The sequence below is a fragment of the Oncorhynchus masou genome, chromosome 5 (genome assembly GCF_036934945.1).
Source record: "Oncorhynchus masou masou isolate Uvic2021 chromosome 5, UVic_Omas_1.1, whole genome shotgun sequence".
NCBI lineage: Eukaryota > Metazoa > Chordata > Actinopteri > Salmoniformes > Salmonidae > Oncorhynchus > Oncorhynchus masou.
Window position 1 is genome coordinate 77,649,335 of NC_088216.1, and position 13,606 is coordinate 77,662,940.

Here is a 13,606-nt window from a genome sequence, read left to right on the forward strand (position 1 = left end):
TTGTTCTCAAATGGCCTACCTGGTTAAATAAAGGTGAAATAACATTTTCAAAAATAAAGAATGTAAATGGTGATGGACAATGCTGCAAACATGAATGTTGCATGGTCTAAAGTTGAGGAGTCCTACCCTCACATCACACCTATTGGCTGTGCAGCTCATGCATTAAATCTGCTCCTCAAGGACATCAAGGCAGTGAAAACAATGGATACACTATACAAAAGAGCCAAGGAAATTGTTAGGTATGTGAAGGGTCATCGAGTTATAGCAGCAATCTGCCTCACCAAGAAAAGTGAGAAGAATAAGATCACCACATTGAAGTTGCCCAGCAACACCCTTTGGGGTGGTGTTGTCATCATGTTTGGCAGTCTCCTGGAGGGGAATGAGTCTCTCCAAGAAATGGCCATATCACAGTGTGCCGATATGGACAGCCCCATCAAGAGGATTCTCCTGGGTGATTTATTTTGGGAGAGAGTGGTAAGCAGCCTGAAACCTAAACCTATGCAAGGATTGAGGGAGACAATGCCATCCTGTCTGATGTTCAGACTTTGCTTGCAGATATAAGAGAAGAAATCTGTACTGCCCTGCCCAATTCACTGTTACTCCAAGCAGAGGAAATTGCATTTCTGAAATACATCAAAAGCATGAAGACTTCTGCCTGAAGCCCATACACGCCGCAGTGTACATGTTGGACCCCAAGAATGCTGGCAAGAGAATCCTGTCTGTTGGTGTCATCAGTACCATGTCTCGCCACCATGGCCTGGATAAGGGCAAGGTTCTTGGCAGCCTGGTGAAGTACACTTCCAAGCAAGGACTTTGGGATGGTGTTATGTACTTGAGTGAAGACCCAAAAGCGGTTTTAACAGAAAACAGAGTTCTTTAATGAAAAACAGGAATGGCATAAATCCTCTTCCAACGTTGTCAATGGAACAAAAAGAACGTTAGTATAATGCAGGATGCACCTGCCAGGCAGACTCCGACAGGATAGGACAAGGTGGAAGCAAACGGGACGACAGCTTGCTTCTGGCATGAAAAACACAAACAAGAATCAGACACTGAAAGTAGCAGGAACAGAGAGAGAAATAGAGACCTAATCAGAGGGGGAAGAGAGAACAGGTGGGAAAGAGTGGATGAGCTAGTTAGGGGAGATGTAGAACAGCTGAAGAATGAGAGACAGAGAAGGTAACCTAAAAAGACCAGCAGAGAGAGACAGAGTGAAGAGAAAGGACAGGAACAGACATAACAAGACATGACAGTACCCCCCACTCACCGAGCGCCTCCTGGCGCACTCGAGGAGGAAACCTGGCGGCAACGGAGGAAATCATCGATCAGCGAACGGTCCAGCACGTCCCGAGAGGGAACCCAACTCCTCTCCTCAGGACCGTACCCCTCCCAATCCACTAGGTACTGATGACCACGGCCCCGAGGGCGCATGTCCAAAATCTTACGAACCCTGTAGATGGGTGCGCCCTCGACAAGGATGGGGGGGAGGGACGAGCGGGGCGCGAAGAACGGGCTTAACACAGGAGACATGGAAGACCGGGTGAACGCGACGAAGATAGCGCGGGAGAAGAAGTCGCACAGCGACAGGATTAATGACCTGGGAAATACGGAACGGACCAATGAACCGCGGGGCCAACTTGCGAGAAGCTGTCTTCAGGGGAAGGTTCTGAGTGGAGAGCCATACTCTCTGACCGCAACAATATCTAGGACTCTTGGTCCTACGCTTATTAGCGGCCCTCACAGTCTGCGCCCTATTACGGCAAAGTGCCGACCTGACCCCCTTCCAGGTGCGCTCGCAACGCTGGACAAAAGCCTGAGCGGAGGGGACGCAGGACTCGGCGAGCTGAGATGAGAACAGCGGAGGCTGGTACCCGAGGCTACTCTGAAAAGGAGATAGACCAGTAGCAGACGAGGGAAGCGAGTTGTGGGCGTACTCTGCCCAGGGGAGCTGTTCTGACCAAGACGCAGGGTTACGAAAAGAAAGACTGCGTAAAATGCGACCAACAGTCTGATTGGCCCGTTCGGCTTGACCGTTAGACTGGGGATGAAAGCCGGACGAGAGACTGACGGAAGCCCCAATCAAACGGCAAAACTCCCTCCAAAATTGAGACGTGAACTGCGGGCCTCTGTCGGAAACGACGTCAGACGGAAGGCCATGAATTCGGAAAACATTCTCGATAATGATCTGAGCCGTCTCCTTAGCAGAAGGGAGCTTAGCGAGAGGAATGAAATGAGCCGCCTTAGAGAATCTATCGACAACCGTAAGAATAACTGTCTTCCCCGCTGATGAAGGCAGTCCGGTGATGAAATCTAAAGCGATGTGAGACCACGGTCGAGAGGGAATGGGAAGCGGTCTGAGACGGCCGGCAGGAGGAGAGTTCCCAGATTTAGTCTGCGCGCAGACCGAACAAGCGGCGACAAATCAACGCGCGTCACGTTCCCGAGTGGGCCACCAGAAACGCTGGCGAATGGAAGCGAGCGTACCCCGAACGCCGGGGTGGCCGGCTAACTTGGCAGAGTGGGCCCACTGAAGAACGGCCGGACGAGTAGGAACGGGAACGAACAGAAGGTTCCTAGGACAAGCTTGCGGCGACGGAGTGTGAGCGAGTGCTTGCTTTACCTGCCTCTCAATTCCCCAGACAGTCAACCCGACAACACGCCCTTCAGGGAGAATCCCCTCGGGGTCGGTGGAGACCTCAGAAGAACTGAAGAGACGAGATAAAGCATCAGGCTTGGTGTTTTTGAGCCCGGACGATAAGAAATAACAAACTCGAAACGAGCGAAAAACAGAGCCCAACGAGCCTGACGCGCATTAAGTCGTTTGGCTGAACGGATGTACTCAAGGTTCCTATGGTCAGTCCAAACGACAAAAGGAACGGTCGCCCCCTCCAACCACTGTCGCCATTCGCCTAGGGCTAAGCGGATGGCGAGCAGTTGCGCGATTACCAACATCATAGTTACGTTCTGACGGCGATAAGCGATGAGAGAAAAACGCGCAAGGATGGACCTTGCCGTCAGAGAGAGAGCGCTGAGAAAGAATGGCCCCCACGCCCACCTCTGACGCGTCAACCTCAACAACAAACTGACTAGAGATGTCAGGTGTAACAAGAATAGGTGCGGATGTAAAACGATTCTTAAGAAGATCAAAAGCTCCCTGGGCGGAAACGGACCACTTAAAGCACGTCTTAACAGAAGTAAGGGCTGTGAGGGGAGCTGCCACCTGACCGAAATTACGGATGAAACGACGATAGAAATTAGCGAAGCCCAGAAAGCGCTGCAGCTCGACGCGTGACTTAGGAACGGGCCAATCAATGACAGCCTGGACCTTAGCGGGATCCATCTTAATGCCCTCAGCGGAAATAACGGAACCGAGAAAAGGGACAGAGGCGGCATGAAAAGTGCACTTCTCAGCCTTCACATAAAGACAGTTCTCCAAAAGGCGCTGGAGGACGCGTCGCACGTGCTGAACATGAATCGAGAGAGACGGTGAAAAAATCAGGATATCGTCCATGTAAACGAAAACAAAAATGTTCAGCATGTCTCTCAGGACGTCGTTAACTAGTGCCTGAAAGACAGCTGGAGCGTTAACGAGGCCGAAAGGAAGAACCCGGTATTCAAAGTGCCCTAACGGAGTGTTAAACGCCGTCTTCCACTCGTCCCCCTCCCTGATGCGCACGAGATGGTAGGCGTTACGAAGGTCCAATTTGGTGAAAAACCTGGCTCCCTGCAGGATCTCGAAGGCTGAAGACATAAGAGGAAGCGGATAACGATTCTTAACTGTTATGTCATTCAGCCCTCGATAATCCACGCATGGGCGCAGGGACCCGTCCTTCTTCTGAACAAAAAAAAACCCCGCTCCGGCGGGAGAGGAGGAGGAGACTATGGTACCGGCGTCGAGCGAAACCGACAAATAATCCTCGAGAGCCTTACGTTCGGGAGCCGACAGAGAGTATAATCTACCCCGGGGGAGTAGTTCCCGGAAGGAGATCAATACTACAGTCATACGACCGGTGTGGAGGGAGAGAAGTGGCCTTGGAACGACTGAACACCGTGCGCAGATCGTGATACTCCTCCGGCACCCCTGTCAAATCGCCAGGCTCCTCCTGTGAAGAAGAGACAGAGGAAACAGGAGGGATAGCAGACATTAAACAGGTCACATGACAAGAAACATTCCAGGATAGGATAGTATTACTAGACCAATTAATAGAAGGGTTATGGCGCACTAGCCAGGGATGACCCAAAACAACAGGTGTAAAAGGTGAACGAAAAATTAAAAAAGAAATGGTTTCGCTATGATTACCAGAGACAGTGAGGGTTAAAGGCAGCGTCTCACGCTGAATCTTGGGGAGAGAACTACCATCTAAAGCGAACAAGGCCGTTGGCTCCCCTAACTGTCTGAGAGGAATGTCATGTTCCCGAGCCCAGGTCTCGTCCATAAAACAGCCCTCCGCCCCAGAGTCTATCAAGGCACTGCAGGAAGCAGATGAACCGGGCCAGCGGAGATGGACCGGAAAGGTAGTGCGTGATCCAGAAGGAGAGGCCTGAGTAGTTGCGCTCACCAGTAGCCCTCCTCTTACTGATGAGCTCTGGCTTTTACTGGACATGAGGTGACAAAATGACCAGCGGAGCCGCAGTAGAGACAGAGGCGATTGGTGATTCTCCGTTCCTTCTCCTTGGCCGAGATGCGGATACCCCCAGCTGCATAGGCTCAGCATCCGAGCCGGCGGAAGAGGGTGGCAGTGATGCGGCAGGTGGCAGTGATGTGGAGAGGGGAGCAACGGAGAACGCGAACTCCTTTCCACGTGCTCGGCGACGAAGATCAAACCGTCGCTCTATGCGAATAGCGAGAGCTATTAAGGAGTCCAGACTGGAAGGAACCTCCCGGGAGAGGATCTCATCCTTAATCTCGACGAGGAGACCCTCCAGAAAACGAGCGAGCAAAGCCGGCTCGTTCCAGTCACTAGAGGCAGCGAGAGTGCGAAACTCAATAGAATAATCCGTTATGGATCGATTCCCCTGACATAGGGAAGACAGGGCCCTGGAAGCCTCCTCCCCAAAAACAGAACGGTCAAAAACCCGTATCATCTCCTCCTTAAAGTCCTGAAACTGGATAATACACTCAGCCCTCGCCTCCCAGATTGCCGTGCCCCACTCACGAGCCCGTCCGGTGAGGAGAGAAATGACGTAGGCGATGCGGGCTGCGCTCCTGGAGTAAGTGTTGGGCTGGAGAGAGAACACCACATCACACTGAGTGAGGAATGAGCGGCACTCAGTGGGCTCCCCTGAGTAACAGGGCGGGTTGTTGATCCTGGGCTCCGGAGACTCGGAAACCCTGGAAGTGGGCGGTGGATCGAGGTGGAGTTGGTGAACCTGTCTTGTGAGGTCGGAGACTTGGACGGCCAGGGTCTCAACGGCATGTCGAGCAGCAGACAATTCCTCCTCGTGTCTGCCTAGCATCGCTCCCTGGATCTCGACGGCGGAGTGAAAAGGGTCCGGAGCCGCTGGGTCCCTTCTTGGTCTGATTCTTCTGTTATGTACTTGAGTGAAGACCCAAAAGCGGTTTTAACAGAAAACAGAGTTCTTTAATGAAAAACAGGAATGGCATAAATCCTCTTCCAACGTTGTCAATGGAACAAAAAGAACGTTAGTATAATGCAGGATGCACCTGCCAGGCAGACTCCGACAGGATAGGACAAGGTGGAAGCAAACGGGACGACAGCTTGCTTCTGGCATGAAAAACACAAACAAGAATCAGACACTGAAAGTAGCAGGAACAGAGAGAGAAATAGAGACCTAATCAGAGGGGGAAGAGAGAACAGGTGGGAAAGAGTGGATGAGCTAGTTAGGGAAGATGTAGAACAGCTGAAGAATGAGAGACAGAGAAGGTAACCTAAAAAGACCAGCAGAGAGAGACAGAGTGAAGAGAAAGGACAGGAACAGACATAACAAGACATGACAGATGGAGATGCAATATGGCAGTCGTGCCAACATATCTCATCAGCCACCTGGTGGAAGGGACTTTGTGGATCTGAGGCTCTTTCCCCTGTTGCCTCCATCATCCTCCAAATCCCAACAACATCAGCCGCCTCAGAACGCAACTAGTCCTTGTTTGGGAGAACACACACCAAAGCACAAAACAGGCTGACTAATAAAAAAAATGGTTAAAAGAATGGTGGTCATCCGGGCAAATTTGAGGCGTTTTGAGCCTGACAACGAACCATTCTCAACAAGGTTGGAAAGTGACAGTGAAGATGAGACCTCAGAGTCTGACGTTCAATTGAGGAGGTCCAGGGAGAAGACATGGAAGCCTGAGAGGAAGACAACCAAAGCTTTAGTTTCTAGACTATCATTTTACAGATCTATGTTGAAAAAGGTTTTTGGAAGATGAGATGGATCATTGGGGATCATTCAATACTCCCTTTTTTTTTGTTCAATGAAATCACCCCATGTGAAGAGTCAACTCATTTAATTAAAGTTCAATTCATAACTAAATCTTTTTTTTCTATTGGAAGGATTTAATCATTTGCAATTATGTCTACTTATGAATAGGTAAAAAGTTTGTTTGTCTCCATATGATATGGTAAATATGCATATATATTCCATGAATTCACATATATTGGCATTAATTCCTATATATTCCCGTTCATTTCCACGGAAAGTGTCCACCTCTGAATATTCTCTCAAATGTGCAACCTTAGTTTTAACCATATTTTGATGCTATAACTACAGTGTTCATTTACATTGTTAACAAACATTGGAACAAAACAAGGTAAAATGTTAAGTTCTGATAGGGTACAACAGTTGAACTAAGCTCATGAGGCATAAGTTGTATCCTTCAAGAATCAATGGGTATGTATTATTCATTTATAAGTCCAAAAACGGATATAGCATCTAATTTTTCTGTCCAACTATCTATTTTCTTCTGATACCTCTCTCCCCATCTAAAACACAAACACAGACCTTGATCTCAGAAACCCACAGAGCAATGATCTCTTTCAACGTTCGCTTCAAAAGATACAGAAGAGCAAAGTCAACAGAACTTCTCAACTTCCAACTCAACTAACAAACAAGAGGCTCCCCAAACATGAACTGTGACTTGTCACATGATCATGTGTCCCAGGGTTTGACCAAATAAAAAGTGTTTACAAAAGTTCAAAGTTTAAAAAAAATCGCTTTTCGTTCACATTTATTAAGCAACAGTGGTGTCACAGAGCTGCGCATGTTTAGATTTTGGTTAGATGCCGTCAATTCAATTGGTTTGTTTCCAAACTAATTGTTTGTTAGTCCGCTAATATCAACTCTTTCTTTTCATGCCTTTATTGAAGGGGTTGATTGTTGATTGGTTAACAATGGTATGGTCCAAGTGAGGACCATACTGAGAGGATATTTAAACCCTGTTATTCCTCTTGCAGGGAGACAGGGGACAGGTTCCTACATGCCTCGACTATAAGACCATGGTACTTTCCTACGGAGCAGCAAGAGGAACTGCCCCTCCTTAACTATGCTCAAACCCTACATCCGTGCACTCCGTTCTGCCATCTCTGGTCTTTTGGCACTCCCACCCCTACTGGAGGGCAGCTCCCGCTCAGACCAGTCCAAGCTCTTCTCTGTTCTGGCACCCCAATGGTAGAAGTCCCTGCCCATCTTCCAAAAAAATCTGAAACCCTCCCTCTTCAAAGAGTTACTTAAATCATTCTACAGCCCCCCCCCCCCCCCCCCCCACCTTTCATGAACTAACACTTGCGCATCACGTTTTACCCTCTTACTAGCTCTGACTTTCCTGATAGCTACTTTACTGAGGAAAAAAAGTACTTACTATGACTGTGATATGTGGTTGTCCCACCTATAGTAGCTATCTTAACTCTAAGTCACTCTGGATAAGAGCATCTGCTAAATGACTAAAATGTAAAATGTAAATGTTTCTTAACAGGCACAATTGAAGCCTGAGTATTGAAACCTGGGAAATGCACAGTGGTGTAAAGTAATTAATTAAAAATACTTTAAAGTACTACTTAAGTAGTTTTTTTGGGTATCTGTACTTTACTATTTCTATTTTTGATAACTTTTACTTCACTACATTCCTAATGTAAGTAATGTACTTTTTACTCCATACATTTCCCCTGATACCCAAAAGTACTTGTTCAATTTTGAATGCTTAGCAGGACTGGAAAGTGGTCCAATTCACACACTTATCGAGAGAACATCCCTGGACATCTCTACTGCCTCTGATCTGTGTCCCTGGTTATCAATAAATAAATAAAAACACATTGTGCTGTCTGGTTTGCTTAATATAAGGAATTTGAAATGATTTAAACTTTTACTTTTGATACTTAAGTATATTTTAGCAATTACATTTACTTTTGATACTTAAGTATATTTCAAACCAAATACTTTAAGACTTTACTTTTTTTAAGACTTTACTATAAAAGTATCTTTACTTTGACTCAAATATGATAATTGGGTACTTTTTCCACCACTGTAAATGCAGCAGATTGCCTTAACCCTGTGAGAACCAAGCATAGATCCAAATCAGGGGGAAAATGTATTACCCTTCAGAAACACTTCTGATTATGAAAATAATCTATTTTTTGAATTTCAAGGTTGTTGTTGTTGTTTCCTAACATTTTGCTCTACAACCTTGAAATTCAAAAAATAAATTATTTTCATAATCAGAAGTGTTTCTGAAGGGTAATACAGTGAAGTGATTCCCAACCAGGGTTACTAGGACCCCTAGGGGTACTTGGCCTATCCACAAAGGGTACTTGAGAAGACTCATGAGACCATCAGCCTACTGGTAAAATGCACATGAGTGGGTACTTCAGGGATACTCCGGGCAGAGCAAAATTCCCCCCTTCTTGCCCTCAGAACAGCCTCAATCTGTTGTGGTATGGACTCTACAAGGTGTCGAAACCATTCCACAGGAATGCTGGCCACACTGGACTCCAATGCTTCCCACAGTTGTGTAGAGTGGGTTGGATGTCCTTTGAGTGGTGGATCATTCTTGATACACACGGGAAATTGTTAAAAACTCAGAAGTGTTGCAGTTCTTGACACAAACTGGTGCGCCTGGCACCTAGTACCGTACCCTGTTCAAAGGCACCCTCTGAATGGCATACATACACAATCCATGTCTCCAACAATGATTACCAACAATGACGAGACAGCCTACATGGAGGAGGTGAGGGCCCTGGTGGAGTGGTGCCAGGAAAAGAACCTTTGAGTCTGGAAAGAGAGTTTACAGTCTAGCCAGACAAAACGAAGGAGCTGATTGTGGACTTCAGGAGACAGCAGAGGGAGTACGCCCCCCATCCACATAGTCCTGACCGCAGTGGAGAAGGTGAAAAACGTCAAGTTCCTCGGCGTACACATCACTGACAATCTGAAATGGTTCACCCAGTGCTTAATTTGTAAAGTCGGGAGGTTCCAGAACACATAGTGCTCCCCACACATGAATGGTTTCAGGATGCTTTACTGTTGGCATGACACAGGACTGATGGTAGCGCTTACCTTGTCTCCTCCGGAAAAGCTTTTTTCTGGATGCCCCAAACAATCGGAAAGGGGATTCATCAGAGAAAATGACTTTACACCAGTCCTCAGCAGTCCAATCCATATACCTTTTGCAGAATATCAGTCTGTCCCTGATGTTTTTCCTGGAGAGAAGTGGCTTCTTTGCTGCCCTTCTTGACACCAGGCCATCCTCCAAAAGTCTTCGCCTCACTGTGCGTGCAGATGCACTCACACCTGCCTGCTGCTATTCCTGAGCAAGCTCTGTACTGGTGGTGCCCCAATCCTGCAGCTGAATCAACTTTAGGAGACGGTCCTTGCGCTTGCTGGACTTTCTTGGGCGCCCTGAAGCCTTCTTCACAACAATTGAACCGCTCTCCTTGAAGTTCTTGATGATCTGATAAATGGTTGATTTAGGTGCAATCTTACTGGCAGCAATATCCTTGCCTGTGAAGCCCTTTTTGTGCAAAGCAATGATGACGGCACGTGTTTCCTTGCAGGTAACCATGGCTGACAGAGAACAATGATTCCAAGCACCACACTCCTTTTGAAGCTTCCAGTCTGTTATTCGAACTCAATCAGCATGACAGAGTTATCTCCAGCCTTGTCCTCATCAACATTCACATCTGTGTTAACGAGAGAATCACTGACATGTTCTCAGCTGGTCATTTTGTGGTAGGGCTGAAATGCAGTGGAAATGTTTTTGGGGGATTTAGTTCATTTGCATGGCAAAGAGGGAATTTGCAATTAATTGCAATTCATCTGATCACTCTTCATAACATTCTGGAGTATACGCACATTGCCATCATACAAACTAAGGCAGCAGACTTTGTGAAAATTAATATTTGTGTCATTCTCAAAACTTTTGGCCACGACTGTACATCCCACCCACTCTTTTGCTAGGTTAATACCTCCAGTCATTTTTAGACCCAAGCTCCCTACCTTTTTGCATGTTGTATAACCCAATGTTTTATTCTGCATGACAAGCCGGGTGTTATACGTTTGCTTGTTCTTGAACTGTAAATTGCACCTGCACCGAGCACTTTGTCGGTGGATGCACTGCCCCCCCTCCCCCCAGCTCCGCGTCTCCCTCTGTGTCTCTCGCTATTAGGCCTACATTCTGGGTTTAATTCAACATCTTTCTCTGGATTTTAGGACTTGAAAAATCTCATCATACTCTATTGCTTTTTCTTATCCATTTTTTTATTTGGCTTTCTCACGATTCAAATTCAGTAGGGAGATGACTAGCCTAGGCTACGTAGCGTGATTCTTTAGGGACCTCTTCACTGGCTGACCACCACTACCAAGACCTGTGTCAAGATCAGTTACTTACCCCACCGGCCCTCCCCATAACCTCTATGTACAAACAAGAAAGCAGGTTGGAATCAATGTTGCAGGATAGGATGATTACACAGAAGGATCACAGTGCTTTTACATGATGATCTGTCTGTGGGGCGGGAGGGAAATAACAAGGAGGCAACTTGATTTAACGTTGATCGCTTTTATTAGAATATCTACAATCATGCCACAAGAGTTATCGGGGCCGGAAAATACGGGCCGGAACAAACAAAGTGCCAGGTCAGATGCACAATTGAGAGCAACCTGTCGGGCTGTATCACCACCTGGTACGGCAACTCCACCGCCCACAACTGCAGGGGTCTTCAGATGGTGGTGCAGTCGGCCCAACGCATCACCGGGGCACACTGCCTGCCCTCCAGGACACCTACAGCACCCGATATCACTGAAAGGCCAAAAAGATCATTAAGGACATCAACCACCCGAGCCACGACCTTTTCACCCCGTTATCATCCAGAAGGCAGGGTCAGTACAGGTGCATCAAAGCTGGGGCCGAGAGACTGAAAAAATAGCTTCTAACTCAAGGCCATCAGACTGCTAAATAGCCATCACTTACCGGCTACCACCCGGTTTCTCAACCCTGCACCTTAGAGGCTGCTGCCCTATCAACATAGACATGGAATCACTGGTCACTTTAATAATAGAACACTACTCACTTTAATAATGTTTACATACTGTTTTACTAATTTAATATATATATACTGTATTCTACTATATTCTAGTCAATGCCGCTCCGACATTGCTCATCCTAATATTTATATATTTCCATTATTTTACTTTTAGAATTGTGTGTATTGTTGTGAATTGTTAGATACTACTGCACTGTTGGAGCAAGGAACACAAGCATTTCACTACACCTGCAATAAATGTAAAAAAAATATATTCTAAATATGTCTATGTGACCAATAAAATGTTATTTGATTTTAATTGTCTCAAGGCTTAAAAGTCCTTCTTTAACCTGTCTCCTCCCCTTCATCTCCACTGATTGAAGTGGATTTAACGAGTGACATTAATAAGGGATCATAGCTTTCACCTGGATTCACATGGTCAGTCTATGTCATGGAAAGAGCAGGCATTCTTAATGTTTTGTATACTCAGTGTATATACAGTACATATATGAAAATAATGAAGTCCTATTTTGTCTGAAATAGACATTGTGTATTTCGCTATTCCCCAAAATATTTTGAAATAACAACTATTTTGTGGGTTTTCTATGTATAAAGAACATTAACTCACTGTACTTTTAGTAATATTTGGTTGTCCTTTCTCACTTAATTTGGAGAGATAATCGATTTTCTTACATCTTTACCATAAAATGAATGGTCATCAATGGCCATATTCTGACATCATAAACAACATTTTTTATTTAAATATATACATTTTTGTTCTTTTGATGTGTAGAGGGGTCACCAAAGTTACTCTTTGAGTATTTGGTTGTGCATATTTGCAGAATTTGGAAGGGAAACAATCTCTCTAACTTGTCTATCAATAAATCAATGTGGCCCTGCACTCTTAGAAAACAAGGTGCTGTCTAGAACCTAAAAGGGCTCTTCTGCTGTCCCAGTAGGATAACCTTTTGAAGAACCCTTTTAGGTTCCAGGTGGAACCCTTTTGGTTTCAGGCAAAAAAAGGGTTCTACCTGGAACCAAAAAGGATTCTACCTGGAACCAAAAAGGATTCTACCTGGAACCAAAAAGGATTCTACCTGGAACCAAAAAGGATTCTACCTGGAACCAAAAAGGGTTCTACCTGGAACCAAAAAGGATTCTACCTGGAACCAAAAAGGGTTCTACCTAGAACCAAAAAGGGTTCTACCTGGAACCAAAAAGTGTTCTCCTATGGGGACAGCCGAATAACTCTTTGGGAACGCTTTTTTCTAATAGTGTCTGTCTCAGTGTGGTAACCCTTTAATAAGCCCCTGTTTGCGTTTTTGCAACACTTACCAAACTACCTCTAGATCAGGCTCAGAATGATTATTTCTCCCTCAGCATATATCTACATAAACACCACATCTTAGAGAACAATTTCAACTAATTGACTTGCGTAGATGGGCTACAACATATGCTTGTGTAGGGGACCAGTGTAGTGCCAGACGAGGGGACAGATTTAGTTTCTAATGTTTTAGAGCAGGGTTCCCCAACTGGCCGCACACGAGGGATTTTATTTGGCCCCTATGTATTCTGAGCAAAAATACATAAACACACTTTTGACATGAAAGACTGTAAAAATATCAGCAAATCACAATTTAAATTTTGGAAATATGTCAAAAAGTATTCCCACTCATAGTAGAGCGATATACATGTATGTGATCGTATACAAATGTAAGCAAGGATTTAAATGATTATGTTTTATTCAAATATTATATCTATTTGGGTTTCTTGCGGTCAATTAGCAGTCGAGCCCCCTCACTATCCACTCAACTAGAAATCTAGTTGAGGATCCGTGTTTTAGAGGCTACTGATAACACAAACATCCCACTAAAACACAACAGAGACTACTAAGAGACAGACCTGTGTCTAAGGATATTCTCTATGTAGTGTTTGACATTATTAGGAAAAGTTGCATTTTTACAATGTTGGGTCTCAGGGATAAAAGAGACTATAATATTGTACCTGAGTCGCTGGCGTGAAGTGCAAAACCTTAGGTTAACTCACTTGCTGGGAATTGTAACATTGCTCATTCGTGAGGATCGATACACTGCCCCCTGCAAATGGGACGGTACAAACTTCGACCACTTCAGCCTCCT